We start from the raw sequence: 17387 nt of genomic DNA, 5'->3' as shown, positions 1-17387 counted from the left end.
ACAGGGTGGGCCGGGGAGGAGGGCACTGCCAGAGCCCCAGAGAACTTCCGTCTCCCACCGCAACATCAGCAGAAGAAACACTGGGTCCAGGTGGCTATACCTCAGTAACCACTGAGTCTCCCCTCCCAATGGGCATGAGGGGGCACCACCAGGCCACCTGCGCTCTGTCCCGCATCCACAGCCATCAGACATGCCCAGCACTTTCGAATCATAGTCTTGTCCTCATCCCAAACAATTCTTTGAGGTAGGTGCTACTGTTCTCACTTTACACATGGGTAAACTGAGGCTCGGGGAGACTAAATAACTCATCCAAAGTTACCAAGACAGTAAGTTTAGGCAGAGTCAGGATTCAACACCAGCATGACCAGGGGGCCTTCGTTCCTCCTAACTCACCTTCAAAGCCCTTTCCTCTGGTGCAGGTTGGGAGTCCCAGACAGCAGCCTGTTGTGAGTTCCAGATGCAAATCCCAACAGAGATCCTGAAGCAGAACGGGAGGGAGGCGTACCCCACTGAAAGGGGGCAGCTGCTGCCCGTCCCCCGGCCATTCTCGCCACATGGGGGGTTTTACAGAGAGTGAACAAGCCCAGAGAGGGACAGTGCCTTACCTAAGGTCACACAGCAAAGCTATGGCAAAGCTGGCACTTGAACCTGCCTCCCGCTTCTAATCCAGATCTCTCTCTCCCCACTCCATGGGAACTCTCACAACCAATTAGGAACCGGTGGAACAGCCAGAAATATGACGGTAACCCTTCTCATCTCCCATCTATCCCATTTGTCTCACTTGCCCCCCACGAAGAAGTACAGAGTGCAGACAGTGCCCAGGCTGGCTGCCGACTGCGGCTCTCGGCCGGAGCCAAGAGCAGGCAAGCCGGCGTTCTCACGCTGATCCCTGGCTCCAAGTCAGAGGTTTATCCCTCCTGCAGCTGAGACTGGTGATCTGACATCCCTGCAAATTGCCCTTTTACGAAGTGATGGTGCGCGCCCACACACACACACACACACACACACACACACACACGAGCCCAGGGCCCAGGGCAGGGCTCCACCGTGACGGTGTTTCCAGCAGCCGCCCCGGAGGCCTCTGGGTCTTACCGCTTCCCCTCTTTATCTACCTTTGCAGAAAAACTCACAGTACATTTTGCTGCAAATGAAAACCAAGCAATCTCACATGCTCCCTTCAACCCGGCCAGATGGCTCCTCATTCTTTGACCCTCCGTGATGCTTGAAATTCAAAAAAACAAACTAAAAGCTCCCTCACATCTGCAAGTCTGCTTTTTGAGGCCATTTTGAGCAAAATGTGCCCAAAATTGGGTTCTCGGACTGTTACAGGGCATATCGCCCCCCCCCCCAGACCACTTTACCCTCACCTCCGAAGTCTCCTTATCCTGTGGAGCTGCGGGGCGCAGGCGTGGACGGAGGAAGGCCGCCAGCGCGCCCCTCCGCTTCGGGCGGGGGAGGCGGGGCTCCAGAAATGGCCGCTGTCCTCGGAGGACTTGTGGTTACTCCCACAGGTGGCAGAACTGGTGTAACAGTAAAAGGACCCAAGTGCAACTCAACGTGGGGACTCCCTAGCTCTGGCGCAGGCATTCCCACGAGGTCTCATTCACCCTTCTCCCCCAACCTCGGGGATGCACCGCTCGTTCACAGCGAGGCTCGCAGGCTGCCGCCCAGAGAGGCCTCTCCGGCGCTGCGCGCAGCACCGCATGCGCACTGGGTAACTTCGGGCTCCCGCCAACGTGCACGGCTGCTCTGTGGCTCCACACAGAGGGAAAAGGAGGCATGAAGACTTAACCAGTCCGAGGAGACACGCAGCAGACAGGGGCAGGGCCAGCACTCGCCCGCGAGGCCCGACCCCAGGCCCAGCTCCAGCCACCGCATCACCTCACTGTCTTCGCATCACCCACTGAACCGGCCCCGAGGGGCCGTTGCTCCTCACCCCATAGATACAGTCATCCGTGGCCTTCGACATGGCACTTATTTCAGACACAGCCCTCCGCGACACCCTAAGGCAGGCAGAACCCCTGCAAGAGCATCTGTGTACACATACGCGCATCGTCAGCTCCTGAGTTCTTTTCGGGGGGGGGGGGGGCGGGGAGTGCTAACCCTGTTCACAGCCTCTTGTTAACTGACAGAAGAGACAGGAGAGCTAAGATCGCCTGCCACGCTCCACGGGAGGGCTCTCAAGAACAATGTCTTCTAATGACTCGCCACGCACCAAGGCGTACTTTAGTCTTGGGGCATCAGGCAGCAGCGGGAGCCCAGCCAAGACCAGTAAGAAAGGGCCTCCCGCAGAGGGAGACTCTGCGTGGCAGGAAAGCAGGGCTAGCTGGGTGCTGGACAGGCCCTGTCCTCCATCACTCTGTGAGCCACCCACGCAAGGGGTACCTCTAGGGAAGACAGACAGAGAGAAACTCTCCGTGTCCCCAGAGGGGGCCTGAGGCTGGGGAGAAGCTTGGGAGGTGAGAGGAGCAGACAAGGGGGCCTGGCCTGTATATGCTCAGGGGGCTTGAAGACCGAGAAAGTCTCCATTATGCGGTGTTGGGCTGCAGGGTTACGCCACCTCTGGGTGTACCACCCCCAGCCTGAAGTCTTCAGGAAGAGTCTAGCACTCACAGAAGAAGGAAAGAATGAATGAATGCCTACACCGAGCAACACCAGGAACCCCTTTCTGCACCCAACAGAGCTCAGAAGCAAAAAGCCCCTTAGGATGGAAAAAGCCAGGCCTTTCCGTGGTTCAGACAAACCCTTTCGGTTTCACGCGTGCCCCTCCACCCACCGGGTGATGCATGGCGTTCGATAATCTCAGCAAAGCGGGTTTCCCTTCCATAAAATGGGGACTGAAAAATCTCACCACAGTTGGATTGCTGGGCACCAAATGAGCTAGTGCCTGTGGGCCCAGCACACACATGGAAAAGTTCTGCTGTGCTTCTGGGGAGAAAGGGGGAGGAGGAGGGCCCACATGGAAGGGCACGCCATGCCCAGCCCAAGGCTGGACGCTTGACCCGGCCTTGGCTGCCCCTTCTTTCCAAATGGGGAGCCTGAGGCTCAGGATAAAAAGTCTGCCACATGCCATGCAGCAGGAGAGGGGCGTGCTCAGAATCTGAACTCAGACCTGCGACACTCAGAAACCGGAACTCTCACTTAGCCCCATTCAAAGGCCGTTCGGATTCTCCAGATGCCTTTGGATCTCTTCCTTCTAGAAGAGCATTTAATTTCAATCCCATACATTTCTCACTGGCAGATACACCCGAGTGTATGCACTCGACTTTAATATGTTATAATTATTATTGTTTTGCCAAAAAGACTCCATCAGTGAGATCTTTTCTTCTTTACCCTCTCCCGCAAACATCCGCGTACCTCTCAACTAGTTAGAATAGTGTTTGAATACTGGTGGGGCTACTTAGAAACAAAAATTGCCCATTATTTAAATTCAATTACATAGCAACCAACCACCTTTTAAAAAGAATATTTTTATTTGAGCTCATTGTGCAGCAAATCATCAGACACTTTCTTTCTTCGAAACTACTTCAAGAAGGAAAAAATTATCAAATGAAAGGGAGGAAATGTTATGCATATCATCCCAGCTATTGAAAATAATGCTGATGGGTTTTCCTCCTTTGCTCTTAATTTATTTAAACAGCATCCCCCATTTCCATCAACAACCGCGCCCTGGCTTCCTGAGCGTTCCTAAGCACTCTGCTCTGGGGGATTCAAAGCCATTTGCTCAGAGTCCCTGGTCAAGGCTCGAAGGGGCACTTCTAGAGCCAGGAGACCCAGGGAACCAGCAGCCTCGCTCCCCAGTGTGTAGCTGAGATGTCAGAAGTCCACCGGAGAAACGGGAACTCAGAGCCGAAGCAGAACCAGGCTCCAAACTCTGACTTTCTGGACTCCTAGTCTGGTGCGCTGCCCATCTCTCCCGTTGGGGACAATGGGGACAGTAATGACAGGATGGGTCTAGGCTGCAATCCAGCTCTCTCGGCACCTCCACCCTCACTCCTCCAATTCTGTGGTTTTACCGCATTCCCGGGCCTCGTGGGGCCCATCAGGCTCTGAGGTCGGCACCCAGGGTTCCCATCTGGCCTCTGGGCTCAGAGGAGGGGAGGGCAGGGAACTCCCACCTGCGGCCCCAGCTGGGGCCCCTCTGCAGCACCACCATCAGACCGCTTGCACAACACGCAGGCAGCGGCCCCAGAAGTTGCTCTGTTTGCCTTGGCTCCACTGCCTGCCGCCTCAGCAAGAAGCCACTGGAAAGGAAAATAAAACAACAACAGAAAGCCCTTTGATCTGCCAACAGGCAACCCGCGGGGAAGGTGGAAATCACCCTCTGTCGTGACCTGCTGGCCTCCCACTCCTAAGTTCTCGGCAAAGGGTCCCAAGGGTGGGGTTCATTCACAGACCCCACCTGGCCTGGGCACCTGGACCCCATGAGATGACAGGGTCAAAGTGACATCTGTGAGGACCAAACGGGGGTGGGCAGGGGCAGAAAGAGGCCGGAGAGGGCCAAGCAACTGTGGGAGAGAGGAGATGGCCACTGACCCAGCTAGCCACTGCACACAGGTAGTCACCACAGATTGTGGGGCATCAGGAAAGAGGTGTGTGCGAGAAAGGCATTCCAGTCCACCACTGGGGAATCGGACAAAGCATCATAGCTATCTACGCAGGAATACGAGGTGTCCATCACGAAAGGATGTGCTAAGTAAGAGATGCATGAGCTGTGCTTTTCCCATACCCCACGGTCCACCCTGGAGGCCGCCTGCAGCCGCAGGAACGAGTTCTGTTCTGGCAGTCCCTGTTCAAGTCCCCCCTCTACCTCTTGGCCTGAAGGCAGGCTGGAAGCATTCAGATGCCCGTGTCCCCAGGAGCAACCCTTGGCTCATGAGAGACCGAAGTTGGTGACCACTCGCTGGGATGACTCTGAGGCGAACTCCGCACATCACCGGGAGGGTCCCCAGTGGGAGGGGAGGAACCCCAGTTGCCCACAGAGGGGGCCAACTCGTTAGTGCACCTTTACTTGGCTTTCCTCCCCTCCCAGCCCACCCACCTCTCTGGGACCAACCTCATATATAAACTATTTGCACCCAAATCCTTGCTCGTGTCTGCTCTGGGAGACAACCACCCGAAACAAGACAGAAATGCATGTGCTAATGCAGAACGAGTGGGAAGTTGCAAGATGCAGAGGAGAAGGGATGGGACATCACCGGGTGTAAGAAACGAAGGGCGCCGTCCACTCAGACGTGCCCACCCGCCGAGAGAGCACCTCCAGAGACACGGGGAGCTGGCACTATGGCCGTCTGGGGCCAGGGCACTGGGTGAGCATGGACAGCCTCCTCTGCATATGCTTTCGTTCCACTTCCATGTTTTCTGATTCTTTTCTTCCTAAGCCTTTCACCAGAAAAAAACATGATTCTTTTCAAAGAGTTTCTGAGAACTGGAAAATAAATAAATAAATAAATGCCCACCACAGAGGGAGAAAACTCTGGGGTCGGTAGTCTCCCCCCACTTCCTGCGACCCTCTCCCTCACTTCCTTCCCACCCCATCGTGGCCTCCCCCACAGCGTAGGGGCAGGAAGGTAGGTCCCAGCTCCCACAAAGGTTTGGTAGCCGCCGCTGAACAAGGGATTAACCCATTTCCCGCTTAGGAAAAAAAAAGTGCAGCTCGCTGCCACTGCCGAAAACAATGCTATAAGCGGCATGATATCATTTGTTTCCAAAGACTATCAGCACTAGAGCGATGAGAAAATAATAATAAGAGTGAGTTATTTCGTGGATAAGGTTAGGGTGGTCATCCGTGAGTTATCTCGAGGTGAACATTGCAGCCACAAGCGCTGCTTTGCCTGTTGTCTCAAGACAAATGGGAAATGGGTTGCGTAAGGGCTGGAAGGGAGAAGAGGGGCCAGGCGAGTGGCCCCTGAGACCTCTGGGCCTTGATTTCCTCCCGATGCTGGCTGTGAAGACGCAAACAGGCTCCGGGGGGAAGACCCTGGTGTCCCACAGAGGAGCAAGCCGGGAAGCAGATCTCTAATGCTTGAGTGGCTCCAGGGATTCAGGCCCCCTGCATTTGTATCTGCTTACCTGCTGTGTGACCTTAGGCAAGTGACTTAACTTCTCTGTGCCCCAGTTTCCTCAACCACAAAATGGGGATAACCGTCGTACCAAATTAGAAGCCACTATAGGCTGAATTGTGTTTCCCCCAAAATTCATGTTAAAGCCCTAACCTCTGAAGTGTAACAGTATTTGGAGACAGGGCCTTTAAAGGGGTAATAAGTTAAAATAAGGCTTTAGGGAGGGCCCAAATCTAATCTAGCCGATGGTCTCATAAGAAGAGACGATCTAGGCGCCCAGGAGACACTGGGGATGAGCAGCGCAGAAGAACAGACATGTGAGGACACAAGAAGACAGCCACCTGCAGGCCGAGGAGAGAGGCCTCAGAAGAAGCCAAACCGGCTAGCACCGTGATCATGAACTTCAAGCCTCCAAAACTGTGAGAAAATACATTTCACATGGAGTTATTTATTTAATCCTCACAGCTCAGTAAATTAGGGATTACTTCTAGTCCCCTTTTATGGATGAGAGGAGGAGGCGCAGAGAGGCTGAGGTTGGCCCGGGGCTGTGGAGCTGATGGGTGGTGGAGCTGGGCCTGGAAGCTGGTCTGTTGGTTAAGCTGGGACGTGTAAGCACCTGGCACACTGCAAGGGACCCATCCATGTGAGCCACGCTCATTACCCAAAACAACCTGGAAAGGAAAAGGTTGGGCTGCAGAGAAGAAAATGAAGGGAGGTACCTCCTACACACCTGCCAGGTGCCTGGGATCCAGGGGTGAGCAAAGCCAGGGTCCGTGACCTCTGGCACTTACACTAGAGGGGAGGAGATGGACATTAAATAATCAAACAGACAAGTCAACAATCACCCATTAAGGAGGGGATGATAGAGCAATTGGAGCCAACAGGTGTGCATTTGGCCCATTCAGGAGTCAAGGAGGACTTCCTGGAGGAGGTGATACAGGAACTGGCATCCAAAGGATGAAGAGTCAGGTGGCTACAGAGGGAGGGAAAAGCATTGCAGGAATGTTGGGGAGAGCATCTAGAGTAGCCGTCTGCGGGTGGGGGCAAGAGAAGGAAGCAAAGTGGCAGGTGGGCCGGAGCAGGCTTGCGTGGGGAGGGGACAGAGTCTTCGGGAAAGTCTTCTGAACAAAAGAGAGGACCTGCTGAAGGATTTCCTGCCAGGAGGCCAACATGACCACAGCCCACAACAGATGTTTTCCCTCACTGTGTGAGTGGAACTTCAGTAAATTGAATTTTACTTTTAAGGCCGTAGGGGTCAACAGGAATCTGAGAATTCACTTGTCTGTAGATTGAATGAAGACCCTCTGATCCAGCTGGCATTGTATGGATCTGGGCTGCCTCCAGTGGGGCACGCCTGTGGGGTAATAACCCTGGAGAAGGACCGGCCTCCCTTCCGTGGGTCGGAGCGCAGGGCAGAGTCTCCGCGGGCCGTGTCCGTCCGTTCCTATGTAAGTCGTGGGAAAACCCCTACACTGTGAACGGGGCGCTCCCCACCGGGCCTCCGCACAGCCCATTTCCTGCGGTGACCCCAACCTGCCAGGCTCCCCTGCCCCAGCTCCTCCTCATCCTCTCAGCTTCCACGTGTGCTTCACTTCACGGGGAGCCCCGCGCTGCCTCCGCCCCAACATGCAACTGCCTTCCCTGAATTCACGTGGCGCCCCAGGGCTCTCCATTGGGTTGGTTCCCAGCGGTGTCTCCAGATAAGAGGAAGGGACTTTGTTGCATAGCAGGCAGGATGTGATTTCAAAGAAGCTATTAATAAGAATTCAATCATTCACTCACTCATTTATTCGGCATGCACTGACGGAGCATCTACCCACCCCAGGCACTGAGCTCTGCCTTGCAGCTTCCGTGGAGAGCAAAACAGACATGTCTCTGCCCTCATCCTGTTGAAGGAAACAGATAATAAATAAAATAAGAAGAATAATTCTAACATTCGTTGCTTAGTTTCGAAGGGCCACATTCCATCCTAAGGGAAACCTTTATGCATTTTAAGTTTATTTCATCTTCATAAAACCTTGTGAGGTAAAACGGTGGCACAGAGGAGACATTCATCAAAGGTCAAGAAATGTGGCTGAACTGGGATTTGAACCCAGGCTGCTATGCTCAGAAGTCGTACTCCTAATCCTCAGGGGCATGGTGCCTCTTCCACGTTCGCTGCGTGGAGGTGAGGCTGCGTGCCTGAACCCTCAGCCTCCACCTCGGAGCCCGCAAGCCCTCCTGGGCCCCTCCTTGTGCAGAGATGCCCAGATGCTGCCCCTGGAGAGGGAAGTCCAACGTGCAAAAATCACAGTGATTTGCAGTGCTCAAGGGGAACCCAGGATAAATAGCAAGCGAGAACAAGGCATTTCAACCAGCGATTCTCGACTTGAAAAGAGATGGAAATACCAGGCAACTCCAGAAAGACATGTTAAAAGAATGTAAACGGTGCTTTTCATGCAGTCGTTACAAATCGCTAATTCCAGAGCACATTGTACCTTCCATGGGTCACCGTTCATCCGCACTGCTGTTTCCTGAGCCCAGACTGACCACCCAGCACCTTTTCAGACCACAGGCCACAGCAGCCCGCAAATGTTCGGCTGTGGGCAAAGCGAGTTCGATGCCGATGTGTCCCTCCTTTCGTGCTTATCGCTAGGCCACGAGGAGGGTCTAGATCCCTACTCTGCAGGTAAGGAAACTGAAATGAACAGAGATTAACTGACCAGTCATTTATTAGTTGTGTAGGTCTATGAACTTGGGCAAATCTCTTAACCTCTTTGGGTTGATTTCCTTGGTTGTAAAACGGGGCAATAACAGTACCCACCTGTTAGGAGTTGAATTGTGAACCCCATGAAGGTATGCTGAGGTTCTAACCCCTGGCACCTGGGAATATGACCTCATGGAAATAGGGTCTTTGCGGAGGTGCCCAACCACAGACGAGACCGTTGGGCCCTCATCCAGTTGGCTGATGTCCTCCTCGGAGGAAAGACAAACTCGGGGGGAATACCAGGTGATGACAGAGGGAGAGACTGCTGTGTGCAGAGGTCAGGGACCACCAAGAACTGCCGAGAGCCACCGGAATTGAGGAAGGACCCTCCCTTCAAGCCTGGCTGACACCTCGTTTTGGACTTCTAGCCTCCAGAACCGTGACAGAATAAATGTGTGTGGTGTCAAGTCCCCGGTTTGTGGCACTTTGCTGCAGCCCCTCTGGGAAACCAATACTCCCCCTCCTGGGGCTACTGGGCTGGTCCACAGCCCTGCCCCCCCCGCCCCCTCCGCCGCCATGTTGCAGGTGCGAGGGCTGAAGAAGCTGAGGTCTGCGGGCTGGACTGAATGAGGTGTGTTTCAGGGAGCCTGTGGTGGCCAACAGACAGGCTCAATTGACTTGTACACCTTCCGGGGATTCTCGAAGAAGCCAGGTGTGAATAGTGCCTCCCTGGCATCTTGGTGGCAGCTGCAACAGAAGGTCACCCTCTGCAGTGTCCCCGGGAACAAGTATCTGCCATACCCAGGGGGGCAATGGGTCACCCAGGACCCATCCTCTCCTGAAGACCTATCCACTCTGGTTTCCTGCCCACCAGCGATCCCTGCAGGGTCCTTCCAGGGGGACAGCTAATCTCCGTTATTCCGGAGGTGTTTATGCTTTGGCTGGAGGAGCACCTCATTCCTCTGGGCGTCAAGAACCCACAACCAATGAGCACCCTGGGCCTGCCCTGCTGGAGGGAGCGCTAAGCGTGAGACACCACGTGGCGCTGGGGCCGCTCCCCCGGGGAGGCTGAGGAGCGCTTGGCCAGCCAGAGAGGCAGCAGCTCGGGAGGGGCCCTCTCTCTGCAGCACCCCGAGGCCCGGAGCCCACAGCGGTAATTAGACATGAAAAGATGGGCCTAAATCCAAGGGCCAGAACTCCAAATTCTTCTCCCATTTCAAATAGAAGGCTTATTAGTTCAACATGAGAGCTCAGCCCGGAGCCGCGGGGGATGGGAGCCCAGTGCCTCTCCGTCCAACATTATATGGTGGGTGTGCTGGGCTGCTCCCGGCCTCCCCCTCAGCACTGGGCCCTTGCCAAAAGTGTGTCTTCTCTCTTGCTCAAGAGGGAGAGGAAAGCTGTGCAAACATGCTGACACCTACTATGTGCCAGGCACTTGTTTAGCTTTCCCATATTCTTCCCATTTTGCAGAGGAGAACACTGAGGCTCAGAGAGATGAACAAGTGCTAAGCAGGAAGAGTCAGGGCTCCAACCCAGGTCTGGCCATCTCACTGCCTGCAGAAACACGAGGCTGGAGAACCTCCTCAGGCCCCCGCTCCCTCCCTGGCCAGCCCCACAGGGGCCAGCACGGGGCTGCGCAGATGGGACAGGTACACAGGTAACCTGGTGTGTCATTTGGGAGGGACCCCAAAGCTTGAATGCACAGCCGTTCCCGAAGCAGTGCAGGTGGGGCCCACATTCCTACGGCTGTTACTATGAACATCTAAAACAACGATTCCTCTCACCTCAGGACACGTGCTTCTCCCCAACTTCCAGTGGGTCCCTGCAGCCCTCACTCCCCAGCCCCTTCTCCTCCTGCCCCATGCTCGCTCATGCTTGCTCACACATAAGATGAATACAGAAGCTCTACACCATTCTGGTAGGGGAGGTGAAGACAGGAGCAAAAGAAGGTTATAGAGGGTTCTGGAAGACATTCTCTGAACAGTAAATTTCACTAAGCCAAAGAAGGCCACAGAAGCAAAGGGCTGAAGGTCAAGGGCACGGCTTAGTGCCTTTGCTGTGCATTCATTCACTTGCCAGGCCCCCGACCTCTCTGAGCATCCCCCTCCCGCGTATTACGGGTCCTATATCATCTGCCAGCGTACACAAAGGTCATCGCCACGTAGCAGTCTTTAGTCTATAAAGAGCAAAGTACATCAGGGACTATCAGGGAAAGGAGGCTTCTGTGCTTTTATTTATCTATTTATTTTCAGAGAGGGAGGAAGGGAGGGAGGAGAGGGAGGGAGACACAGATGTGAGAAAAACGTTCATCAGTTGCTTCTCGTACCCGCAACCCAGGCACGTGCCCTGACCAGAATCGCACCAGTGACCTTTCACCTTGCAGGACAACACCCAACCAGCTGTGCCACGCTGGTCAGGGCGGAAGCTCCCATGTTTTAAGGACTGTGTACCAGGTCTGGGCCAGAAGATTTACACGTGTCATCTCAGTGAATCCTCTATTCAGGAAACGTAAACGCGGGGAGTCAGTGCTCAGCAAACATCCGCTAGTTCCCTTACATCCTCAGCCTCCCTTGCAGCTGGTTGGGGGCCCGGTGACGGTTCTGACCAGTGTGCTGGAGCTGGCGTGAGGTACGTCGCCTCCTGGCTGAGGCAGCTGCATGTTAAGTGTGCCTGTGCCACGTCTCTCTTCCCCTTCTGCAGTAACTGGATGCCGCACGATCCAGGGGTGCAGCTAGCTCCAAAGACGGTGGAGTGGCCATCCGCCTGGATCCCTGAGTAACCACGTGGAGCAGAGAGCCACGTCAGATGAACGACAGGAGTGAGAATTAAACCTGTGGTGTCAATCCGCTGAGAGTTTGGGGTCATGGGCCATGGCAGCTTGTGTTACTTAGCCTCACAGTATCGTTGCTGGTGTTATCCTGATTTTCACAGATAAGGAAACCAAAGCCATATGCCCAGAAAGTGGCAGAAATAAGATTCAACACAGATCTGTGACTCCAACACACGGTCTCTTTAAATGACAGCCTCTTGTTGCTTAATAAGATCATTCCCTTCCTAGAAGCAGTCTTGCCCAAACACACGCACACGCACACAAAACAAAAATCCTCCTACCCTCGTTGTCCCCGGGATGGCTCCGCAATCAATGCCGGATGAAAAAGGGGAATTTTGTAAAGCATTCTGAGCCTGGAAGAGGATCAAAGGCAGGAAGAAGGGGGCCCGGTTGAATCTCAGGGATCTCTCCCCTGGGGCTTTGGGGCTCACAGGAGGTTTTGATGCAAGAGGAAAGACTACGTAGAGGTTTAGAGCACGGGACGGGGAATCCGATCAGCCAGGGAGCACACCCCAGCCTCACGCACTCTCCTGCGCTGTCTGAGCCGCACTTCCCCGTCTGTAGCATGGGAGCCGTCTCTGCGCCAGCCTGGAGGGTGCAGGTGGGAGAAAGCGTTATCTAGCTGCTGGCCGACGGCGAGCGCTCTCAGTGTCTGCCACCCTGAGGACCATCACTCACTGAGGTGGCTCAGAGCACCAGCCCTGCTGGAGGGGGACCAGGCAGCGGGACAGCCTGGACACAGAGCCCGGAATCTCAGACTGCAGACCTGGCCCAGTCCACATCCCCGAGACAGACCCAGGGGCGGAAGGAACGCAGAGAGAAGCGTCCGACCAGACACAGTGCAACCCAGCAGGGGAGCCGGGGTGCTTCCAAGTCCGAAGCGTCTTCCAGGAGGACGGCCTTTTATCTCGAGTGCATCTGGGGGCCGCGTATCAGCTTCAACTCATTATCTGCACATATGGGCTTCGTCCTCTGGTTCGGGATGGGAAACAAAGGGTGGGAGAGAAAGGACGGGCAAATACGAGCTGATGAAATATCATCCCTCAAGCGCCAGAAACCGGGATATTGTCAGTGACGTCACACTGGGCTGCCTGCCACGAGGACCGGGCTATCGTGAGAAGACGCACAAGATTTTAACTCAGAAGTCCTCGGTGAAGTGGGAGAAGGCAGGAAGGAAACAAGAAAAAAAAACCCAAGTTATTTTATGTAGCCCTGCCTTCCGTCCCACAGCAGATACACACACACACCGTGCCCCAGGAGATCAGAGCGGGAAAGGGTCAAAGGTGACCCCTCATTTCACAGTAACAATAATACTGATGACAATGACAATGACCATGAGTATCAGCCGAGCCCTGACCGCGTGCTAGACCCTGTGCTAAGTGTTCTATATGGTTCATTTTGTTATCCCAATCATACCTCACTGTTGGGGTATTATTGGTCCCATTTTATCGGGAAACTGAGGCACCAGAGGTTGAAGAGCCCAGGGCTGCCAAGGTAATAACGAGGAGAAAGCCAACATCCGACCCCAGGTGGCCTGACCACCACACGAGGCTGCCTCCTCTACATAAGTAGGGAAGCTGAAGCTCAGAGAGGGGCGGTGATTCACTCGAGGCCACACAGCCCCACGTGTAACAGAACCAGGGCCAGAACCCAGGTCTTCCTGACTCCCGGGGCCGCAGTCTTTCCGCCCCGTCCCGCCACCGCCTCTCAGCGCTCACACACACGCACGCACCAGGGAGCACGCTTCTGCTCAGCTGCGAGTTGTTCGAGTCACTCGTGAAAGCAGCCGTCTGGGGTGCGGACAAGGGGTCAGGGCTGGACGGTAAGAGAAGTGAGACGATGAAAGAGCTGCTTTGCCCATTGCCAGCACTGGGGGCTCATCATCTCACTCTCTCCCATGTTAATAGGAGTTTTCACGATCTGCTCCCCCTCCCGCCATCCGCACACTGAGGCGGGTCCAAGGTGCCAGGCTGTGTGGCAGGAGGAGCCCGAGCTGGCAGTTTTGCTCGATGGCATCAGGTTGCAGAAATGCCCATTCAACCCATCATCTGCTCCTGGGGGGCGGGGCGGGGGGGGGTTGCCTGAGTGCTGGTTTCCAAGGCCCCTCCCTGTGCTGTGTCCCAGCTGAGCGTGAACAAATGTTCCTGATTTTCTTCCCAATGGCTGATGAAACGGGCCAGAAGAACAGCTCTCTGGAAAGAGGGGTCCCTAAAAGGGACAGGCCGGCCACCAACAGTTGCTCCTCCCAGGGAAGGGAACAGAGTGAGCGCCTGACGGGCACCAGGAGAACAAGCAGCTTGTGCGCCCTCAGACAGGGGGCTCCCAGCAGGCACCCACATTCCCCTGCCCACCGAACCCTGACGGAGGCCAGGAGCCTGGTTCACTTTGCTGCGTAGGGTGGGGCCGGGCGGGGCAAGCAGACTGAGAGGCACCCTCCACCAGACGGAAGGCAGAGCCGGGCTGCCTAGCACTCTAAAAGGTGGGACGCGTCTGACTTTCGAGTTGCAAAGCCTCCCGGATCTCCAAGGCCAGCACCCCCACTGCACAGGCTGGGAAAGCAGGTGCCAGGATGAGTGGGGAAGTGACTGATCCAGGGCCACGCTGATGATCCAGAAGAGGCAACTTCCGGATATGCCGGTTTCCTCTCTCCCTGACCCCCTCTCCCAAATCCCTGCCAGAAGCCCTTGCTCGGATACCTCTGGCACGCCGGTCCCTGCCCAGCAGGTGTCCTCCAGCCCAGCCCTCAGACCACCAAAACCTCATTCAGGAACTCATGGAGCTATTTCCAGGCTCATGTGGAATTTTCTATTGGCAGCAGGGCGGGGGCCACTTTTGGGGCCAACCCAGGTGTCCAAACTCCAACTCCAGATGAACTTCTGCTCCTAGAAAGCACCTTGGAACATCCAATCAGACACTGCCATTCTCACCACAGGGTGTGTAAAGATACCACCAAGGGTCAGGCATTTGAATGTATTTGGGGACAAGGCAACAAGGACACAGAGCGACCATGGCTTGAAATTTTGCTGAACCCGAGTTCTCGGAGTTTGCCTGGGAACAGCGTGAGTTGGCCCACACACGATAATGCTAAGTCCAAACACGGGGTGCCAGCAGCCCCGGGGTCTCAGCTCCCTCTCTCCTTCAGGGCACGCGGGGGCGGGGCGGGGGGGCGCGGTGCAGAGAGCAGGGGTGGGCCGCAGGAGCTGCCACCCCTCTGGGCCCTGTACTCACGCCCAGGTTCCCAGGGCAGGGCGGGCTGTTCCAGGCAGGCCTCCCTCCTCGGAGAAACCAGAGTCACTAAAAACAAAACAAAATGAAAAAAAAACCCTTTGTTTTCTGGCCCCAAGAATGCGTCCAGAGACAGCGGCTCCCCCACCCTTTCCTCTGTCTCTCCGCTTCTCCTTGTCTTCTACTCAAAATAAAGATCATGCTGATCTTTCAGGGCCAGTCTGTCCTAGAGCGCGTTGCCAGCATCCAACAAAAACACTGGGTGGGCTACAAGGAAAGCAAGGACCTCACCCCTCTTTCACGTCCCGCCCCATTCCCATCGCCTCCGCAGGGGACTCGGGGACACGGGAGGGGCACTGCTCAATGCGCCCACAGTTTCTAGCCAAGAGAAAGACAAAAACTCCCGCCATCTCTAACTGGCTCACTTACACTAACTTGGGGTGCAGGGTGGAGCGAGGGAATTAGAAATGGGAAGCAACAGTCCCTCGGGTGCCCCTTCAATGCCGAACAGCCCCACACGTGACAAAGTAGTTGCTCTTCGCAGATGCCAGCGGCCTCCTTGCCTCCCAAGGCCTCAGCAGGGATGGACACACAGACAACACACAGGGGCCCTGAGATCAGACAAGGACACACGTAACAGATTTCCACCAATGACGGCGAAACGACCAGACGAATGTGGCCTGTAGACCACAGATGGGGGCACAGGGGGCTCTTGTTGGCTGCTGAGAAAATTACCACTTGAGCTGAGGCTGCTCAAGTTGTTAAGGCCCCCCCCATCACCCCCCACCCTGTGCCTCCCCATTGATTTATGCCCAGAGGAATGTGGATAGGAGGGAACGTGATATGCCAAAGGACCCTCACCCGCAAGCAGGTAGGGACCTGGCCAGACCCGGGGAACAAAGGTACGACTTCTACACAGAGGGCGCATTCAGAGGTTTGGGTTTCTCTCTCCAAAGAAACCTCAAAAAGTTCATTCTCCCATTCATTTTCTCCAAACGATTTGCTGTTAGTGTACAGTTTCTCTCGTTTCTATTTTTCCGGCGGTGACTTTGTAATCATCCAGACACCCTGCCAACCACCCCCTTCCCCAGGAAAAACCACCCCCTCACAGCCAAGCTCCCCAGCACACGGTGCAGTTACAACTGAGGCACCCCAGCCTCACACTCGACCCTCTTCCACAGCCCGGCTGCGCGGCGGGGTGCTGCTCTGGGCGGGGCCCCGCGTGTGCTGAGAGGGTCTGTGTTGTCTGTCCTGGATGTCGGTACAGTTAGAAGGAACCAGGACTCGCCTTCCTTTGGGTGAAAGGGCCAGGGGAAGGGCGCCCCCTGGCGGGAGCCAACTCACCTCCATCCAGCCGGGTCCCAAAGCCGGCGTGAACCCACCCGAGCCCGCCAGCCCGCCAGCCCTCCAAGCGGACTCCCGCTACACCCCCTAGTCTGGTAATAACCGAGCTTCGTTCGGATCCACCGAGCACCCCATGGAATCTCTGCTTTCCCAAACCGCACACACCATGTAGGGGATCAAGGGGTCCCCGAAGAAAAGGGTGGAGCCCCGCCCCGCCCTGTGGCCAGGGACCCCAAAAGCAGCAAGTCCTCAGTGCCCCTGCTGGGCCCAGAAATCCGCCCGGCCCCGATTTTCGCTCCTAATCCCTAGTCCCCACCTGCCCTCCTACGGAGTGGCGGGGCGCGCACACCCTCCCTCCGGGCGCAGTCCTCCTCGAGACCCCAACCTTGGAACCACACCTGCCACCCTCCGCCATTCTCCTGGCGCCCCCCACGCACCTACCCAGAGCTCTGAGAGCGGATCGGCGCCGCACCTGTCCGCGGGGAAGCCCCAGCCCTCGGTGGATTCGGAGCAGGATTAGAGGCGAGCACGTCTTCCCTGCCCCCTCCCCATGTCAGTTTAAGTAAAACTTGGTTCCTGAGCTTCCCCGGGACCGTCTTGGGACCCCCCTAATTCCACCCCCACCCCACCCACCGAGCCCAACAGTTTCCCGAAGGGAGCGCGCGTGGAGTCTCCAAGTCCCCGGGCGCAGCGGCGAGACGCACTGAGTGAAAAGAAGGTGCCGAACCCCCTACCTTTCAGCTGCAGCGGCCGGACCCCGCGCCAACTCCCAGTCGCGGGGGAAACTTTCCCCGGGCAGATCGGCGCGCTCCCAACTTGCTGGGCGCCTGCTGCCTTCCTGGCGGCGGCGCGTCCGGGGACCCGCTGGCGCTAGGCGGTGGCTGCGCTCGCTCGGGGCTCGGGGCTGGAGGCCGGGGCTCGGGCGGCCTCGCGCGGCTCCGCTGTGGATCGCTCCACGCTGCGTCCGCCCCGTAGCCTGGAGCCCCGGAGATGCCGGCGGCAGCTGCAGCGGTCCGCCAGCCAGCCCGCCCGCCCGCCGGCCCCACCTCCCAACCACCGCTCCGTCCCTCCCTCTCTCCCTTGCTCCCTCCCCTCCCCAAACCTCCTCCCCTTCAGTCTCCAGTCGCCGCCGCCGCCGCCGCCGCCGCTGCTGCCTTGGCGGCCGCCTTGAAGGCACGTCTGCTCCCGCTGGCTGCCCCTCGCTTTCCTCCCTGCCTTGGTCTCCGCCTTCAGTCCAACA

General features: G+C 56.3%; 1 protein-coding gene across 3 annotated transcripts in view; it reads right to left on the bottom strand.

Annotated features, from left to right (window-relative positions):
* Window positions 1–17153, bottom strand: part of TSPAN18 (tetraspanin 18) — a 161813-nt gene extending 144660 nt beyond the window's left edge. For 2 of the 3 annotated variants that reach the window (XM_036029275.1, XM_028516779.2), the window contains exons 1-2: window positions 16882–17153; window positions 14807–14872 (exon numbers count right to left, since the gene is read on the bottom strand). The gene's annotated coding sequence lies outside the window, so the exon portion shown is untranslated. The remainder of the gene's footprint in view (window positions 1–14806; window positions 14873–16881) is intronic. The other variant, XM_036029276.1, reaches the window with a different exon arrangement.
* Between the last annotated feature and the right edge of the window lie 234 nt (window positions 17154–17387).

This window comes from Phyllostomus discolor, chromosome 6 (assembly GCF_004126475.2).
Source record: "Phyllostomus discolor isolate MPI-MPIP mPhyDis1 chromosome 6, mPhyDis1.pri.v3, whole genome shotgun sequence".
In the NCBI taxonomy this organism is placed as follows: domain Eukaryota; kingdom Metazoa; phylum Chordata; class Mammalia; order Chiroptera; family Phyllostomidae; genus Phyllostomus; species Phyllostomus discolor.
This window is presented reverse-complemented; position numbering and strand designations above follow the sequence as displayed.